Source organism: Podarcis gaigeae (genome assembly GCF_964106915.1).
Source record: "Podarcis gaigeae genome assembly, chromosome: 1".
Taxonomy (NCBI): Eukaryota; Metazoa; Chordata; class Lepidosauria; order Squamata; family Lacertidae; genus Podarcis; species Podarcis gaigeae.
In genome coordinates this window covers 3,104,608-3,122,192 of record NC_139678.1, presented here as the reverse complement: position 1 = coordinate 3,122,192, position 17,585 = coordinate 3,104,608, and the positions used below count along the sequence as shown (strand labels likewise).

Genomic DNA, 17,585 nt, shown 5'->3' with positions numbered 1-17,585 from the left:
TTGAAAGTCAAACAGACTTCCAGAACATATTTAATTTGGCGCTTTTGTTTTTGCTGTTTGTTTTGCATTTTTGTTTTTGAGGCTTTTTCGGTTAATTTGTTTTTCTGACTGTGTGGAACCCAGTTCAGCTACTGATTGATTGATTGATTGTGTGACTGCAGAAATGGATAAAAGCCCCCTGTCCAAACAATGACTGTCATCAGTGCAGGTAAGATTTTTTTTTTTTAAAAAATCAATACTGTCTTATTTATTTTATAGTACAGTACGTTGATTATTGCTTTCATTTATGGATCAATGGTCTCGTCAGATAGTAAAATTCATGTTAAATCGCTGTTTTAGGGGTTGTTTTTAAAAGTCTGGAACGGATTAATCCATTTTGCATTACGTTCTATGGGAAAGTGCACCTTGGTTTTGGAACGCTTTGGTTTTGGAACGGACTTCTGGAACAGATTAAGTGTGAGAACCAAGGTACCACTGTACCTAGACCAGGGCAGTCTAACTTTTCATACCAAGTGGGCTGCAAGAATACTTTGACCCCGAACCCATAAGCCATGCACAGGAAACAGTATTCCAGGTGTGGTCTGACCAAGACAGAATAGAGTGGCACTATAACGTCCCTTGATCTGGACACTAGACTTCTGTTGATGCAGCCTGGAATAGCATTAGCTTTTTTTGCTGCTGCATCACACTGTGGACTCATGTTAAGCTTGTGGTCCACCAAGACCCCTAGATCCTTTTCACGTGTACTACCAGTAAGCCAGGCTGACACGGGGTGGCGCTGTGGTCTAAACAACAGAGCCTAGGGCTTGCCGATCAGAAGGTCGGCGGTTCGAATCCCCGCGACGGGATGAGCTCCCGTTGCTCGGTCCCAGCTCCTGCCAACCTAGCAGTTCGAAAGCACATCAAAGTGCAAGTAGATAAATAGGTACCACTCCGGCGGGAAGGTACACGGCGTTTCCGTGCGCTGCTGTGGTTCGCCAGAAGTGGCTTAGTCCTGCTGGCCACATGACCCGGAAGCTGTACGCCGGCTCCCTCGGCCAATAAAACGAGATGAGCACCGCAACCCCAGAGTAATCCGTGACTGGACCTAATAGTCAGGGGTCCCTTTACCTTTACTAGTAAGCCAGTTGCCCCCTAACTTGTATCTGTGCAGCTGTTTCTTCCTGCCTAAGTGCAGGAAAGGGCCTGGAAGCCAAGCCTGATGAGGAACAGTTGAAGGAGTTGGCTATGTTTAGCCTGCATAAGAAGAGACTGAGAGGAGATACGTGAGCCATCTTCAAATGTCTGAAGGGCCGTCACATGGAATATGGGGCAAGCTTGTTTTTTTTTCTGCTCTGGAGGGTACGACTCGAACCAATGGCTTCAAGTTACAGGAAAGGAGTTTCCAACCAAACATCAGGAAGGACTTTGGGACAGTAAGAGCCGTTCAACAGTGGAATGGTCTCCCTCTGGAGATTGAGGATTCTCCTTCCTTGGAGATTTTTAAGCAGAGGTTGGATGGCCATCTGTCATGGATGCTTTAGCTGAGATTCCTGTACAGTGGTACCTCAGGTTAAGTCCTTAATTCATTCTGGAGGTCCGTTCTTAACCTGAAACTGTTCTTAACCTGAAGCACCACTTTAGCTAATGGGGCCTTCTGCTGCTGCCGCGCCACCAGGGCCCAATTTCTGTTCTCATCCTGAAGCAAAGTTCTTAACCTGAAGCACTATTTCTGGGTTAGCGGAGTGTGTAACCTGAAGCATATGTAACCTGAAGTGTATGTAACCCGAGGTACCACTGTATTGCAGTGGGCTGGACTTGATGACCCTCAAGGTCCTTTGCAGCTCTACAATTCTATGATTCTATGATTCACTTTAGGAGAATAGAGGCCGATTTCAGCCTCCTCCATGCTGAATCCAATCCAAAGCTGTGACTAATGGAGAAGCAAGATTGTTTGGGGTGTGAATTCTGAGCCACTCCATCTTCTGCTCAGGTTGTGTATACGTGTGTAAATAAAAGGATATCTCTTAAAAACATCCTTTTCTCCGCTGACCTTTGCAAGGAAACCAAACCTGGGTAAGTGCCTTGCGAATCCCTGGAGTCTCTACCAGCTCAGAGATTGGGCTGGAGCGTTACAGTATTTAGCTTTCTGAAAACCCTTCTCCTTGCATTTCAGATTACAGCCGAAACGCCGTATCTGTGGCTAAGATGGAGTAACTCGCAGTTTTAGAGTACATTTCCAGGGTGCGCAGGCTGTCATATCCTTCTGTCTCTCTCCCGCCTCCCCAAATCTGCTTAGCATGAATGACTGAATTATTATCTCTTCTGTACAGTATTTAATAGACTTCTGGGCCCTTCTGTTCCCCAAGCTAAAGACACGTCTTTCAAATGGGAAAAGAAGAAGAAGAAATCAGCTAGAGGCTTTCAAACAGTTTGAGTCTTTCATCTCTCTGTTAAATATGTAGACTGTTTTTTTTTCCGTAAGGGAGACATGCACAATGCAGGCTCACTGCGGCTTTTAAAGCAGGGAAATTCGGAAGATGCTACCTTGCCACTAGGGACGCAGGTGGCGCTGTGGGTTAAACCACAGAGCCTAGGACTTTTTGGTTCGAATGCCTGCGACAGGGTGAGCTCCCGTTGCTCGGTCCCAGCTCCTGCCCACCTAGTAGTTCGAAAGCACGTCAAAGTGCAAGTAGATAAATAGGCACCGCTCCATCGGGAAGGTAAACGGCGTTTCCGTGCGCTGCTCTGGTTTGCCAGAAGTGGCTTAGTCATGCTGGCCACATGACCTGGAAGCTGTCTGCGGACAAACACCAGCTCCCTTGGCCAATAAAGCGAGATGAGCGCCGCAGCCCTAGAGTAGGTCACGACTGGACCTAAAGGTCAGGGGTCCCTTTACCTTTTTTACCTTGCCACTTGGCTACTGTAGGTCTGTGAGCTGAAGAAAGTGGCCAAACACACCCGTAAATGCCACCACCCTTACATTTGGGATGCGGAAAGGACCAAGCAGTAGCTGGTCTGCTGACAGGACCCAGGTATATGGTAGACCAGGGGTCAGCAAACTTACCGTGCCTCGGGCCGGTGTCTCCAGCACCGATTGCGCGGTGGGCCGGAGGGCAGGGACGTGTGTGCCCATACGCGTGCACACATGCTATTTCCGGTGCATTTCCGCGTCGGAGGAGCACCGGAAATAGCTTGTGTGCATGTGCACGGAACTCCTCCGACCCAGATGTGCACAGGAAATAATGCTTGTGCATGCGCACAAGCTGTTTCTGGTGCTCCTCCGACTTGGAAGTGGGCAGCCGTGCAGCAAAGTGCTGGTAAGAGGCGGGCGGTGGCGGCAGCGGGGGTCACTGTGGGCCGGATAAACGAGTCCCTTGGGCCTTATCCGGCCTATGGGCCTTAGTTTGGGGAGCCCTGTAGTAGACCCATAAATCATTGGGGGATTCGGGAGCCAAGGGCCATTAGGAGGCGCAGGTCAATTCTGTGTCCAGGGCAGCTGTTTATCAGCTCCATCTGGTACACAGGATGAGACCCTTTCTGCCCGCAGACTGTCTTGCCAGAGTGGTGCATGCTCTGGTTATCTCTCACTTGGACTACTGCAATGCGCTCTACGTGGGGCTACCTTTGAAGGTGACCCGGAAACTACAACTAATCCAGAATGCAGCAGCCAGACTGGTGACTGGGAGCGGCCACCGAGACCACATTGAAAGACCTACATTGGCTCCCAGTACGTTTCTGAGCACAATTCAAAGTGTTGGTGCTGACCTTGAAAGCCCTAAAGGGCCTCGGCCCAGTATACCAGAAGGAGCGTCTCCACCTCCATCGTTCTGCCCGGACACTGAGGTCCAGCTCCGAGGGCCTTCTGGCGGTTCCCTCATTGCGAGAAGTGAGGTTACAGGGAACCAGGCACAGGGCCTTCTCGGTGGTGGCACCCGCCCTGTGGAACGCCCTCCCACCAATGTCAAAGAGAAAAACAACTACCAAACTTTTAGAAGACATCTGAAGGCAAGTGCAGAACTGGACCAACCTGACAGCCAGTTTTGTCCCCCCCTCGCCCCATCCCGAATCTCTTGCCATTTTACAACTTGCTGAGTTCTCTGTCCATTTCAGCTTCCTCCCTTCCTCCTTGAAGGAAAATACACAGGAAAAATATACGCAACGTTTGTCACCTTCCCTATCCAAAATGTTATTTGACGAGAGAAGAAGAAGCCTTTCTGCGCCTCAAACTTTATCTGAATTCTACCTGAATTTCAATTAGTGGAAATTAATTAAATCTAATTTCATCTACTTGAGTGAAATGCAATATCTTTTGAATATAATAGTTTTTCCGAGGAGACGCAAGGCTCATTTAATTAAAAAATGCTTAAAAGGAAGTGAGTTTCAAAGAATGACGAGGAAGGACATGCGGTCTCGTTTACGTCGATGGGGAAATGGAGGTCTTGAAGCCACGAAACATCTGTCTTGGAAGCTGGCCTTGAGAAACGCAGTCTGCGAATCTCTGCCTGTGATTGAGAAGAGCCATCGGGCAGAAGTCCCGTGTCTGATGGGGGGAAATGCAAAACATGTCTATAGGGGGAGGGGGCTGTCCAGTGGGAGCGATCGGCTGGTGGATCTCTGGATGATTTGCAGAAGATTGCTTCTTCCCATTGTGCAGAGTCAAATTCTCTCCCCTAGGGAAGCAGCGATGGCCATCAACTAGGATGGTTTTATAGGAGGATTAGACAAATTCATGGAAGAGGACAAGGCTGAGGCCCTTGTATTTACGGGACCAACAGCATCTTAAAAAGCAGAGACAACACCTTGCCAACAAAGGTCCATATAGTTAAAGCTATGGTTTTCCCAGTAGTGATGGATGGAAGTGAGAGCTGGACCATAAAGAAGGCTGATCGCTGAAGAATTGATGCTTTTGAATTTTGGTGCTGGAGGAGACTCTCGAGAGTCCCATGGACTGCAAGAAGATCCAACCTCTCCATTCTGAAGGAAATCAGCCCTGAGTGCTCACTGGAAGGACAGATCCTGAAGCTGAGGCTCCCAGACTTTGGCCACCTCATGAGAAGAGAAGACTCCCTGGAAAAGACCCTGATGCTGGGAAAGATGGAGGACACAAGGAGAAGGGAACGAGAGAGGACGAGATGGTGGGACAGGGTTCTCGAAGCTACCAGCATGAGTTTGACCAAACTGCGGGAGGCAGTGGAAGACAGGAGGGCCTGGCGTGCTCTGGTCCAGGGGATCACGAAGAATCAGACACGACTAAACAACAACATCTCCTGGTATGTCCTGCAGAGGACCTTAAGGTCCATGAACAACCATAGTTTAGAGATCCCGGGCCCTAAGGAAGTCAGATTGTATCTTCCACCAGGGCCAGGGCCTTCTCAGTGGTGGCTCCGACCTGGTGGAATGCTCTGCCCCATGAGACCAGGGCCCTGAAGGATTTAACTTCCTTCCACAGGGCCTGTAAGACAGAGCTATTACGCCCGGCTTTCAATTCCTCCACCCTCTCTTCTATCCACCCAGGCAAAAGCGTTTGAGGTGTGAAGGAGGGCCAAGGAGGGGCGTGGCCTGGGGAGAGGTCTGAGGGCCAGATGGAGAGGTCCAGAGGTCCACATTCAGCCCCCAGGCCCAAAATTCCTCCCCATGGAGTCTGTTCTCAAGGAAGGTTGCTCAGAGCATATTTATGCCTGAAGGTAAACAGGTTTCCGTAGAGACCTGGACTTTGGAACATCAATAACGTTTGTTTCAGCTGAAAGGAATCATCATATAATTTCAGATTTGTGGCGTAGTAGTAAAGATTGAAAGGTAGGAACCTATTGTAGAGTGGGGTGGACTTGGAGCTGCTCTTTTCTGCATATTATTGGCGAGCATTTTGGGTTTTTGCTGCTATTATTTTTAATTTTTGCCTTCACATTCCTAATGATAGTTTGATTAGAAATGCAAACCATCTTGTAAAAAATTGTTGCCATTTAAATATAATAATAATATTTATTATTTATATCCTGCCCATCTGGCTGGGTTTCCCCAGCCACTCTGGGTGGCTCCCAACAGAATATTAAAAACACGATAAAACATCAAATATTAAAAACTTCCCTAAACACTAGATTGAAGTATGAACCTCAGAAAAGAACAGAAAAGAATTATCCAGGCTCCTCAATCACCTTCCTCAGACTTCCTCTGTGCTAATTTCATGCCTGCTTCAGTGTATGTGTTCATATACTGGAAGTCGCTTTGGGTTACCTTGGTTAAAAAAATGATGACCATTAAATGTAATTAATAATAATTTCTCACAAAGAAACTTGAAAGCCTTGTTATCGCCGTGTTCCCTAACCGGAGCAAGAAAGCTAAGTCAATTACCTAGGCCTCCCTGGAGATGTACAACACTGGTTTCCACATCCCAACGACTCCGTTGACAACCTTTATCGCTTTATATTGTTTCTTTAGATCTGTGAAATCCCACTTTCCTCAGCCTGGGCCTCTCTTGCTCTGATGCACAAAGCATTCCTGAAATAGCTCCCCACTCCTTTAAAATAAATAAACTGGCAGCTTTTGAAAGGAAAAGCTTCATTTGGGGAGCACTGTTATTTTTACTGCTCCCCTAACCGTGTCAGAATTCAGTTGCAGATTTATTTCCTTTTCAAGGTGCGGGGTATACACACACACACACACACACACACACACACACACACACACATACCTCATGTTACGTTTTTTCAGGTTGCGACCCGGAAGTACCAGAAGAAAGGGTTACTTCCAGGTTTCGCTGCTCGCACATGCACACAAGCGCCAAATCATGCTTTGCACATGCACACAAGCGCCAAATCGCGCCACACACCTGCACTGATATGGCACTTCAGGCTGCGGGGTTTTCATGTTGCGAACGGGCCTCCGGCACGGATCCCATTCGCAACCAGAGGTGCCACTGTATATACACACAGCCTCCCGCAAGGTGTTCTGGAGTGGAATGATGATTCTCCTGCATCAGACAGAAGAAGGAAAACCCTCCCCACCTTCTCTCAAGTAGCATTTAGGAACCTTGCTCAGAAACAGCGCTGCAAACAGTTTTGCAGCCCTTCTGGGGCTCAGGAATCCAGAAGGTGGCGCTGTTCCTTCACTTTTGCTCCAGAGCCGCCCTGATCTGGACTGACCAGGCAGGGGATTGCCCAGGGGTGGGTTCTTGTTCCATTGCATTTTAATTTGCTGACCAGGCAGCGGCTGAGTCAGACCACCAGGCTCTGGAATAATAATAATAATAATAATAATAATAATAATAATAATAATAATAATAATAATAATATTTATACCCCACCCATCTGGCTGGGTTTCCACAGCCACTCTGGGCAGCTTCCAACAAAAGATTTAAAATACATTAAAACATCAGTCATTAAAAACTTCCCTAAACAGGGCTGCCTTCAGATGTCTTCTAAAAGTCAGATAGTCGTTTATTTCCTTGACATCTGCTGGGAGGGTATTCCACAGGGTGGACGCCACCACCAAGAAGTTTCCTCTTGGTTCCCTGTAGCTCTGCTTCTCACAGTGAGGGAACCGCCAGAAGGCCCTCAGAGCTGGATCTCAGTGTCCAGGCTGGATGATGGGGCGGAGACTCTCCTTCAGGTATACTGGGCCAAGGCCGTTTAGGGCTTTAAACGTCAGCATCAACACTTTGAATTGTTCTCGGAAACATACTGGGAGCCAATGTAGGTCTTTCAAGACTGGTGTTATGTGGTCTTGGTGGCTGCTCCCAGTCACCAGTCTAGCTGCCACATTCTGGATTAGTTGTAGTTTCCAGGTCACCTTCAAAGGTAGCCCCACGCAGAGCGCGTTGCAGTAGTCCAACCAGAGCATGCACCACTCTGGTGAGACAGTCTGTGGGCAGGCAGGGTCTCAGCCTGCATACCAGGTGGAGCTGGCAGACAGCCGCCCTGGACACAGAATTGCCCTGCATCTCCATGGACAGCTGTGAGTCCAAAATGACTGCCAGGCTGCGCACCTGGGCCTTCAGGGGCACAGTTGCCTCATTCAGGACCAGGGAGTCCCCCACATCCGCCCAACCCGTACCCCCCCAAAACATTACTTCTGTCTTGTCAGGATTCAACCTCAATCTGTTAGCCGCCATCCATCCTCCAACCACCTCCAGATGCTCTCCTTTCGTGCGGTGTTCCTTCCATTGGTTCCCACCCTCGCCGCTGGCACTCCGCGCTCATCTGTGGCTCCTAGAATCTGCCATAGAGGGCCTCATCTACCTGGGAAGGGAGCCTGTCTAGGAGAAGGAAAGCTCTGACCCTATGCAGCCTTGCAGGCTATCTTCAGGGGAAAGAAAAGGCTCAGGAGTGCACCCTACACAAAACTGGAGTGGAGTCCCTAGGGCGGTTGGATGGCGCCTCCTTCCTTTGGACCACATTAGCCAGGCTGAGAAGGGGGTCTTGTCGTCTGGGCGGCCCAGGACCTCCAGACACACAGTCCAGGCTTACACCCACAGGTGCCGGCATCCACACTCTGGGAATGGCTTCATCTGGCTGGCTAAACCGGGCGAAGACAGACTCTAGCGGACATTGCTGCTGGGACCAAGAGTTGGGTCTGGCAGTCAAGAAGGCAGTTTTTGCTCCCTAGGGAGGCTCACTTGGTGCCTTCATTACATATCTATAGGTGCCAGGCAAAAACATTCCTCTTCTCCACGGCCTTTGGCTAATTAAACAATCTATGGCAGTGAGAGATTTTACTTTCTTGGGCTCCATGATCACTGCAGATGGTGACAGCAGTCACGAAATTAAAAGACGCCTGCTTCTTGGGAGAAAAGCAATGACAAACCTAGGCAGCATCTTAAAAAGCAGAGACATCACCTTGTCAACAAAGGTCCGTATAGTTCAAGCTCTGGTTTTCCCAGTAGTGATGTATGGAAGTGAGAGCTGGACCATAAAGAAGGCTGATCGCCAAAGAATGGATGTTTTTGAATTACGGTGCTGGAGGAGACTCTTGAGAGTCCCATGGACTGCAAGAAGATCCAACCTCTCCATTCTGAAGGATATCAGCCCTGAGTGCTCACTGGAAGGGCAAATCCTGAAGCTGAGGCTCCAGTACTTTGGCCACCTCATGAGAAGAGAAGACTCCCTGGAAAAGACCCTGATGTGGGGAAAGATGGAGGGCACAAGGAGAAGGGGACGACAGAGGAGGAGAAGGTGGGACAGTGTTCTTGAAGCTGCCAGCATGAGTTTGACCAAACTGCGGGAGGCAGTGGAAGGCAGGAGGGCCTGGCGTGCTCTGGCCCAGAGGGTCACGAAGAGCCAGACACGACTAAACAACTCAACAACAACAATATGGCCTTTTAAACTGTGTGTGGAGGAAGGGTTGTGGTTTCCGTTTGTTACTATGGTATGCATTTTTGTGCTTTCATATTGCTGTCCTGTGATCTTCTGATACAGGGTAGTATAAATTTAATTCATCATCATAACTTGCCAATTTCTGAAGTTCCAAGACCAGGACCTCTCCGTCTCCCGAGTATGTTCTGGACTCCTGGACGGATTGCGTCCTACAGTTGCCGACCGTCGAGCAAATAGCCTGAGATCCAATTTCCGTTCCTTGTCTCTCCGGCGAGAGCCACTTTTCAGTCTAAGCCCTGCCGCTGGAACGCTACAGGAAGCCACATTTCCAATTTCATACCTCATTTCACCTGGATTCCTTTTTCCAGGGCAAACTTTTGGGTTACGTGCGTGTAAACCACAGTTATCTCTATCAAATGCTGCTTGTGCGACAAGCCAGGGGAGGCGTCGCGGATTCGCCACGCCGCTTTCTGGAGCGCGTGTTTTCACTTTTGATGAATTGGAGCACCCCAGGCCTGGGAGGGACCGGAAGGCGGCAGAGCCCAGGCCAGGGGCTGCCAATTCTTGCTTGAAACAGCGACGCTGGAGTACCCACTGGAGACTTCTGAACTCCCCCTTTCTAGACAAATCAGTGCCAAGAAAAGCACTCTTTCCAGGAATAACGCTAGCAGAGGACTGAGGAGAAAGCCCTTAACAGCCTGGGACCAGTTTACCTACGAGATCGACTTGCCCCACATGCGTTCACTCGACCGCTTCGACTGGCACACCTGGCACTCTCACTGATGTCACTGAACGCCTGCCCTGCATTTGCTAGGACTCAGCCATTTAGTGTGGCAGCCCCTATACTCTGGAACTCCTTGCCTCATGATATTGGACAGGCAACTTCACTGCCGTCTTCTTGGAGGCTGCTGAAGGCCTTATTTAGATGAGCTCATTCTTTTTTTAAAAAAATATTTTTATAGGTTTTTTCACAATTTTATACGTTTTAACTTAACCATCTCAAACATTAAAATAAAAGGTTCTTTTGAACCTTCGGACCTCCTTCTCCCCCTCCATGGGTTCCATATTTAAGATTAAATTTACTCCATCTTTTACCATTGTCCATCTGTTATATATCCATAGTTATCATAATTGATTCCACATTAAGGTAAAGGTAAAGGGACCCCTGACCATTAGGTCCAGTCATGGCCGACTCTGGGGTTGGGGCGCTCATCTCGCTTTACTGGCTGAGGGAGCCTGCGTACAGCTTCCGGGTCATGTGGCCAGCAGGACTAAGCCGCTTCTGGAGAACCAGAGCAGCGCATGTTAATGCCGTTTACCTTCCTGCCAGAGTGGTACCTATTTATCTACTTGCACTTTGATGTGCTTTTGAACTGCTAGGTGTCATTGAAAGTGGTCTCAGTGGCATAGCGTGGGGGGTGCAGGGGGGGCCGGCCGCACCGGGCACAACATCTGGGGGTTAGGGTTAGGGGGCGCAAATCCACGGGTTAGGGGTGCAAATTACTTGCCTTGCCCCGGGTGCTGACAACCCACGCTACGCCACTGAGTGGTCTTTTCAATAAATTAAAAATTTACTCCAGTCTTTTAGAAATACTTGATCTTCCTGGTTTTGGATCTTCCCCGCCATCTCCGCATACTCCACCAGTTTCCTCGGCCAGATAAATAGGTACCACTCCGGTGGGAAGATAGACAGCATTTCCGTGAGCTGCTCTGGTTCACCAGAAGTGGCTTAGTCCTGCTGGCCACATGACCCGGAAGCTGTACGCCGGCTCCCTCGGCCAATAAAGCGAGATGAGTGCCGCAACCCCAGAGACGGTCACGACTGGACCTAATGGTCAAGGGGTCCCTTCACCATTACCTATTACCTATTACTTCCCTTGATCTGGACACTAGACTTCTGTTGATGCAGCCTGGAATAGCATAAACTTTTTTTTCTACCTATATGCTTTCTGCGTCTAGGGAATGATGCTACGGTACTGTTGGTGCTGACCTTTAAAGCCCTAAACAGCCTCGGTCCTGTATACCTGAAGGAGCGTCTCCACCCCCATCGTTCAGCCCGGACACTGAGATCCAGCGCTGAGGGCCTTCTGGTGGTTCCCTCATTGTGAGAAGTGAGGTTACAGGGAACCAGACAGAGGGCCTTCTTGGTGGTGGCACCCGCCCTGTGGAATGCCCTCCCTTCAGATGTGAAGGAAATAAGCAGCTATCTTCTTTCTAAAAGACATCTGAAGGCAGCCCTGTTTAGGGAAGTTTTTAATATTTAAAGCTGTATTGTTTTTAACACTTGATTGGGAGCTGCCCAGAGTGGCTGGGGAAACTCAGCCAGATGGGTGGGGTATAAATAATAAATTATTATTATTATTATATTATTACTCCAAGGAATGGGATTCTGGTTAGTCTTGCTATGGAGTGGCAATTACCTGCTGGTGCTGATGGCCGACTTTCCCACTGGTAGCACCAGTGCTACGGAACATCCTCCCTGCTGAAATTCGAGAGGCCCCGACTCCATTGACATTCCACCAGCTTCCGAAGTTGCACCTGTTTCCACATGCGCTCCCTTGTTCTCTCTTCCCCCGAGTCTCCTGTTCTTATTGCTGCCTTGTTGTAATGGGATTGCTTTATCGCACATTTTAATTATGGATGTTTATTTTTTAATGTTTGAAGGGGATTGCTTTATGGAGGATGTTAATCATGGGCGTTGATACTTTAGCATTTGTGCAACTGGCTTTTATATTTTGCAAGGTGATTTTTGCATTCAGAGGACTGTACATGAATTAAATGCTGCTAATAAACCATGTGCTTCTGTTCGCCTCTGTGTGCTCTCTGAGGGCTGGTGAACCCACTCAGCTGGGGATCAAACGCCTCTGGTGGAGAGATGCGCACTCATCATACGCCACCTATGACTATGATTACCATATTGGCACATGGCAGGGGTTCTGCACTGGCCCATTTGTACAGATGTAGGTGCAATTCCAGGGACGCGGGTAGCGCTGTGGGTTAAACTACAGAGCCTAGGACTTGTTGATCAGAAGGTCGGTGGTTCGAATCCCAGCGTCGGGGTTTGCTCCTGTTGCTCGGTCCCTGCTCCTGCCAACCTAGCAGTTCGAAAGCACGTCAAAGTGCAAGTAGATAAATAGGTACCGCTCCAGCGGGAAGGTAAATGGTGTTTCCGTGCACTGCTCTGGTTCGCCAGAAGCAGCTTAGTCCTGCTGGCCACATGACCCGGAAGCTGTACGCCGGCTCCCTCCGCCAATAAAGCGAGATGAGCGCCGCAACCCCAGAGTCGGCCACGACTGGACCTAATGGTCAGGGGTTCCTTTACCTTTACCTTTAAAGAAAAGCAGGAGATTCCAGAATCAAATCGTCTTCTGTAAATCCAGGACTGCCCCTGGAAAATAGGAACATTTGGAGAGTCTGTATTAGAAAGTACAGTGGTACCCTCGGCCAGTAAGGTGAGATGAGGCAGTAAGGTGAGATGAGCGCCGCAACCCCAGAGCCGGTGACAACTGGACTTAATGCTCAGCGGTCCCTTTATCTTCACTAGGTGGAATTCCTGTGATCCTTCTCCCTAATAACAAAAAAGGAGTGGAGCATGGAAGGCTATGTGTTTGGCTTGGTTGTGCATGACTTTTGTTTGCATAGCTTCCCTCCCAAAACAGGGATGTGATGGCCTGGGACTTGGGCTCGTAACCAGAGGAGTCTCGGTCCGCACCGGATCCTCTGCCTCTGGCAGCATCTGAACCGAGTCTGGGGCCTGATTCTGGAGAGTCTCAGTCTGCACAGGTTCCCCTGCAACAAACCCCAGCTTGGCCGAGTCAGGGGCCTGATCCTGCCCTGGCTCCAGATGTGGGGATGACCTCATCGCCTTCAGCTGGGCCCTCACTTACAGCTGCTCCACTACCGGTTGGGTCAGGGGAGGCTGAGGCAGCCTCTGGGTCTAGGAACCCACCAACGTCTCCCGAGCTGCAGAGACGAAGGTCTGAGAGAAGGAGAGACCTGAGTACTCGCAGGAGGAGTGCTTGCCTTCGGGCGAAACAGGGAGGTGAGTCACTGGGGGATCAGGACCGGCCACTACCCCGACAGAGATAAAAGGTTGTCAGACCTTGCCCCAGGTTGTGGGAGCAACATTGCTGTATGCTAGATCCTGCCTGTGACCCTGTGCCTGACCTTGCCTGGTTTCCTGCCTTGACCCTGTCAGACTGACTACTCATGGAATACTTGGATTTGGGACTGGATCTGGACCGTGTTTCTTGAGTTAACCCCCGGGCCCAGCACACCCCAGGTGCCCAAGAGAATTTTCTTGGCCGCTGGGTACAGTATCTGGGACTTTTTAATATGTGTGTAAGGCAAGATGAGACACGTTTATAACATTAGGCATGACATGAAAAGAGTGCCTAGAGAAAAGTTTTTCTCCCTCTCTCATACCACTAGAACTTGTTGACATCCAATGAATTCAGCCCAGAGAAAAGAAGGTTCTTCTTCATGCAGCACAGAGTTAAACTATGGAACTCACTCCCACAGGAGGCAATGAGACATAAGAACCTAAGAAGGACCTGCTGGATCCAGCCAATGGCTCATGTAACCCATCAGAGATAAAAGGCTGCTGGACCCTGCTCCAGGTTGTGGGAGCAACATTGCTGCTTGCTGGACCCTGCCTGAGATCCTGTGCCTGACCTAGCCTGGTTTCCTGCCTCGTGTCCTGCCTTGGCCCTGTTGGACTGACTCCTCGTGGAATCCTTGGATTCGGGACCGGACCTGGACCGCGTTGCTCGGGTTAACCCCCGGGCCCAGCACACAGGGGCACCCAAGGGCCATCTACTCCAGCCCTCTGTAATGCAGGAAACACAGCCAGTGGTGGAGCTTCATGCTCCCGCACCAGGGGTGGAGAGTGGGTGGGGGCATGGTGTGCCTCCGGGGCGCATGATGCGCTGCCTGCAGGGGTGTGGCACCCAGTGCGGGGGGCATCCGCGATAGCAGCCCACTGGGATCGTCTTAAATTAGTGTTGCTGATTCTTCCTATTGATAATTTTGTTGTTTTCCTCCCCCTCTTTCTTTTGTCCTTTCTCCTCCTGTGTTGAACTCCTATTTGGGGACTTCCCTGGCTTTTTTCTGGCCCATGTAGGACCAGTCTGGATAGCTAGCCTTGACAAAGATTTGATGTTTTCATTCCCCAAAAAGTTTTTGATTTGAGTTTCCATTGAAATGAGGCTGCATTTTAATGTTTTAAAGTTGATTTTTAATCTTGTTTTTTAAGTTGTATTTCAATCAATTTGTTTTATATCAGTTGTTAGCCGCCCTGAGCCTGGTCTTGGCCGGGGAGGGTGGGGTATAATTATTATTATTATTATTATTATTATTATTATTATTATTATTAATCTTTTCCATAAACCACATTGAGGGCTGTTGTCTTTTTGAAAAATTAAGCGGTGTATGAATTTTACAAAACCAAACCAAACAAACAAAAAAATTCCTTCCAGTAGCACCTTAAAGACCAACTAAGTTAGTTCTTGGTAGGAGCTTTCGTGTGCATGCACACTTCTTCAGATACCTGAAGACACTTCTTCAGATACCAGACACTTCTTCAGATACTTTCGTGTGCATGCACACTTCTTCAGGTATCTGAAGAAGTGTGCATGCACACGAAAGCTCATACCAAGAACTAACTTAGTTGGTCTTTAAGGGGCTACTGGAAGGAATTTTTTTTGTTTTGACTATGGCAGACCAACACGGCTACCTATCTGTAGCTCAAACAAAAAAACACTTTCTAGGGGAGACAAGTGCCCTCTCCCCGATTGCACAACCGTCCGAGCCTCCCCAGTCCTCTGCCTCCGTTTTCCAGTGAAGGAGCCACCATGACTTCTAGGAGAGAGACAGAGAGTGGCTTCTTTATAGCAGAGAACCTTGGTTTCCAAGCTCCTGCCAATTCTCTGAAAAAGAGCCTCTTCTTCCCTTCCCCAACCCATTGGCCTGAAACGCTCACATTTTACTGGCCTGAATATTCTAAAATAAAAAGACTATCGTCTTCCTCCGTTCCGTGTTTTGCCAATTCCCTCCCCACATTTTCACGCTGTGTTAACTATATTCCAGGATTGTCAATCGATTAGCAGATTAATCATCTGCTGCATTACCAATTAAAGATTTGATTAAATTTCAAATAGGCTTGCGGGTGATCAAAAGCTCAGCTATTGCAGCTGCTGCCATCGAAGATGGTAAAGGGAGTGTGCTGTGAACCAGTTGCGATGTCTTTTCCCTTCTCGAAATTTTTGTGGGTGGGTGGGGGCAGAATGGGTGTCAGAGAGTGTCAGGGGTCTGGATTTGGGAAGAGTTTTTCCAAAACCTCCGTGCCCTTGTGAAAGTTTGCCGACGTAAATTGCTCCCCAGCAGTCCCTGGACTTCATGGGCTTAAGCTCTTTGATGGGTACATCTGCTGGGATTGGGGCCTCAGGCTCATCATGGACCCGATCCACAATGGGCCCCTGGGTGATTTCATTGGCTACAATGCAATGGATAGTTTGACTCTGTAAGGTAATTCAGTGCCAAAGGCTTGAAGAATCACATTGTTGGGGGTTTGGGTGTTCATCAGTATGCGGATGATACCCAGCTCTACATCTCTTTTAAATCAAAATAAAAAAAATCCTTCCAGTAGCCCCTTAGAGACCAACTAAGTGTATTATTGGCATGAGCTTTCGTGTGCATGCACACTTCTTCAGATACACTGAAACAGAAGTCACCAGACCCTTATATCTAGTGAGAGGGTGGGGAGGGGTATTACTCAGAAGGGTGGTGGGAATTGGCTGATAGGCGCGGTAAACCTGTTGACGACTGTTAACAACTGCAATTGTTCTTACAGGAAAAAGCAAGGGGTGAGATGGCTAAAAATAGCTTTATCTTTTCTTTTTTAAAAAATAATATTTATTACTTTTCCAACAATTTAAACACTACAAAACAAAATAGACAATACAATACAATACAAAAACACCACACAACACTAACATATTAGACTAACTAAAAATAGCTTTATCATGTATAATGAGATAAGAATCCAATGTCTCTATTCAGACCAGGTCTCTCCATGGTTTTAAGTTTGGTAATAAGTTGCAATTCAGCAGCTTCTCTTTCCAGTCTATTTTTGAAATTCTTTTGTAATAAGACAGCTACTTTGAGATCTTATATAGAATGTCCTGGGAGACTGAAGTGTTCTCCTACTGGTTTCTCTGTCTTGTGATTCCTGATATCGGATTTATGTCCATTTATCCTTTGGCGAGGGACGCGGGTGGCGCTGTGGGTTAAACCACAGAGCCTAGGACTTACCGATCAGAAGGTTGGCAGTTCAAATCCCCGTGACGGGGTGAGCTCCTGTTGCTCGGTCCCTGCTCCTGCCAACCTAGCAGTTTGAAAGCACGTCAAAGTGCGAGTAGGTTAATAGGTAGCGCTCCAGCGGGAAGGTAAACGGCGTTTCTGTGCGCTGCTCTGGTTCGCCAGAAGCGGCTTAGTCCTGCTGGCCACATGACCCGGAAGCTGTATGCTGGCTCCCTTGGCCAGTAAAGCGAGATGAGCGCCGCAACCCCAGAGTCGGCCACGACTGGACCTAACGGTCAGGGGTCCCTTTACCTTTACCTTATCCTTTGGCGTAGGGTTTGGCCTGTTTGTCCAATATAGAGAGCTGAAGGGCACTGCTGGCATTTGATGGCATACATAATTGAGCAATTAAATAGTCCTGAGATGGTATATTGGATGTTGTTGGGGCCAGTGATGGTGCCTGGGTGTCTGTGGCAGCAAAGTTGGCATCTGGGTTTATTGCAGGCTCTGGTACCAGTGTCCACATTAAGTCTGGCTGTTGTATCATTGTGGGTGAGTTGTTTAAGATTGGGTCGCTGTCTGTAGGCAATGAAAGGTCTTCCTCCCAGAGCTTGAGAAAAGAGAACTGTCGTTGTCTAGGAGAGGTTGTAGATCTCTGATGTTGTGTTGAACTGTTTTAACTTGGGAGCTGTATGTGATTACTAGTGGTGTTCTGTTATTTTCTTTTTGGGGTCTGTCTTGCAGCAAATTTTCTCTGGGTACCAGTCTGGCTCTGTTGATCTGTTGTTTAACTTCATCAGGCAGACAGAACTAGTGAAGGCGGTGAAGGTCCTGTGTGAGTGCCTGGAGGCGGCTGGAGGATGGATGATGGCTAACGAATTGAGGTTGAATCACAGTCACTTACGGAATCATTGTTAAGACTGTGTACATGGAAGACAATCTCACTCGGCTACGAGGGATTGCCAAAGAAGAAGACTAGCTCTCCCTCTGCAGCTG

The 17,585-nt window shown here is 48.6% G+C and overlaps 1 long non-coding RNA gene across 1 annotated transcript in view; it reads right to left on the bottom strand.

Moving 5' to 3' along the window:
* The window catches only part of LOC310845035, a 50,490-nt gene extending 50,276 nt beyond the window's left edge, over positions 1-214 (bottom strand). Inside the window, exon 1 of the long non-coding RNA XR_014564431.1 lies at positions 133-214. This is a non-coding gene — a long non-coding RNA (uncharacterized lncRNA). The remainder of the gene's footprint in view (positions 1-132) is intronic.
* Positions 215-17,585: the final 17,371 nt, after the last annotated feature.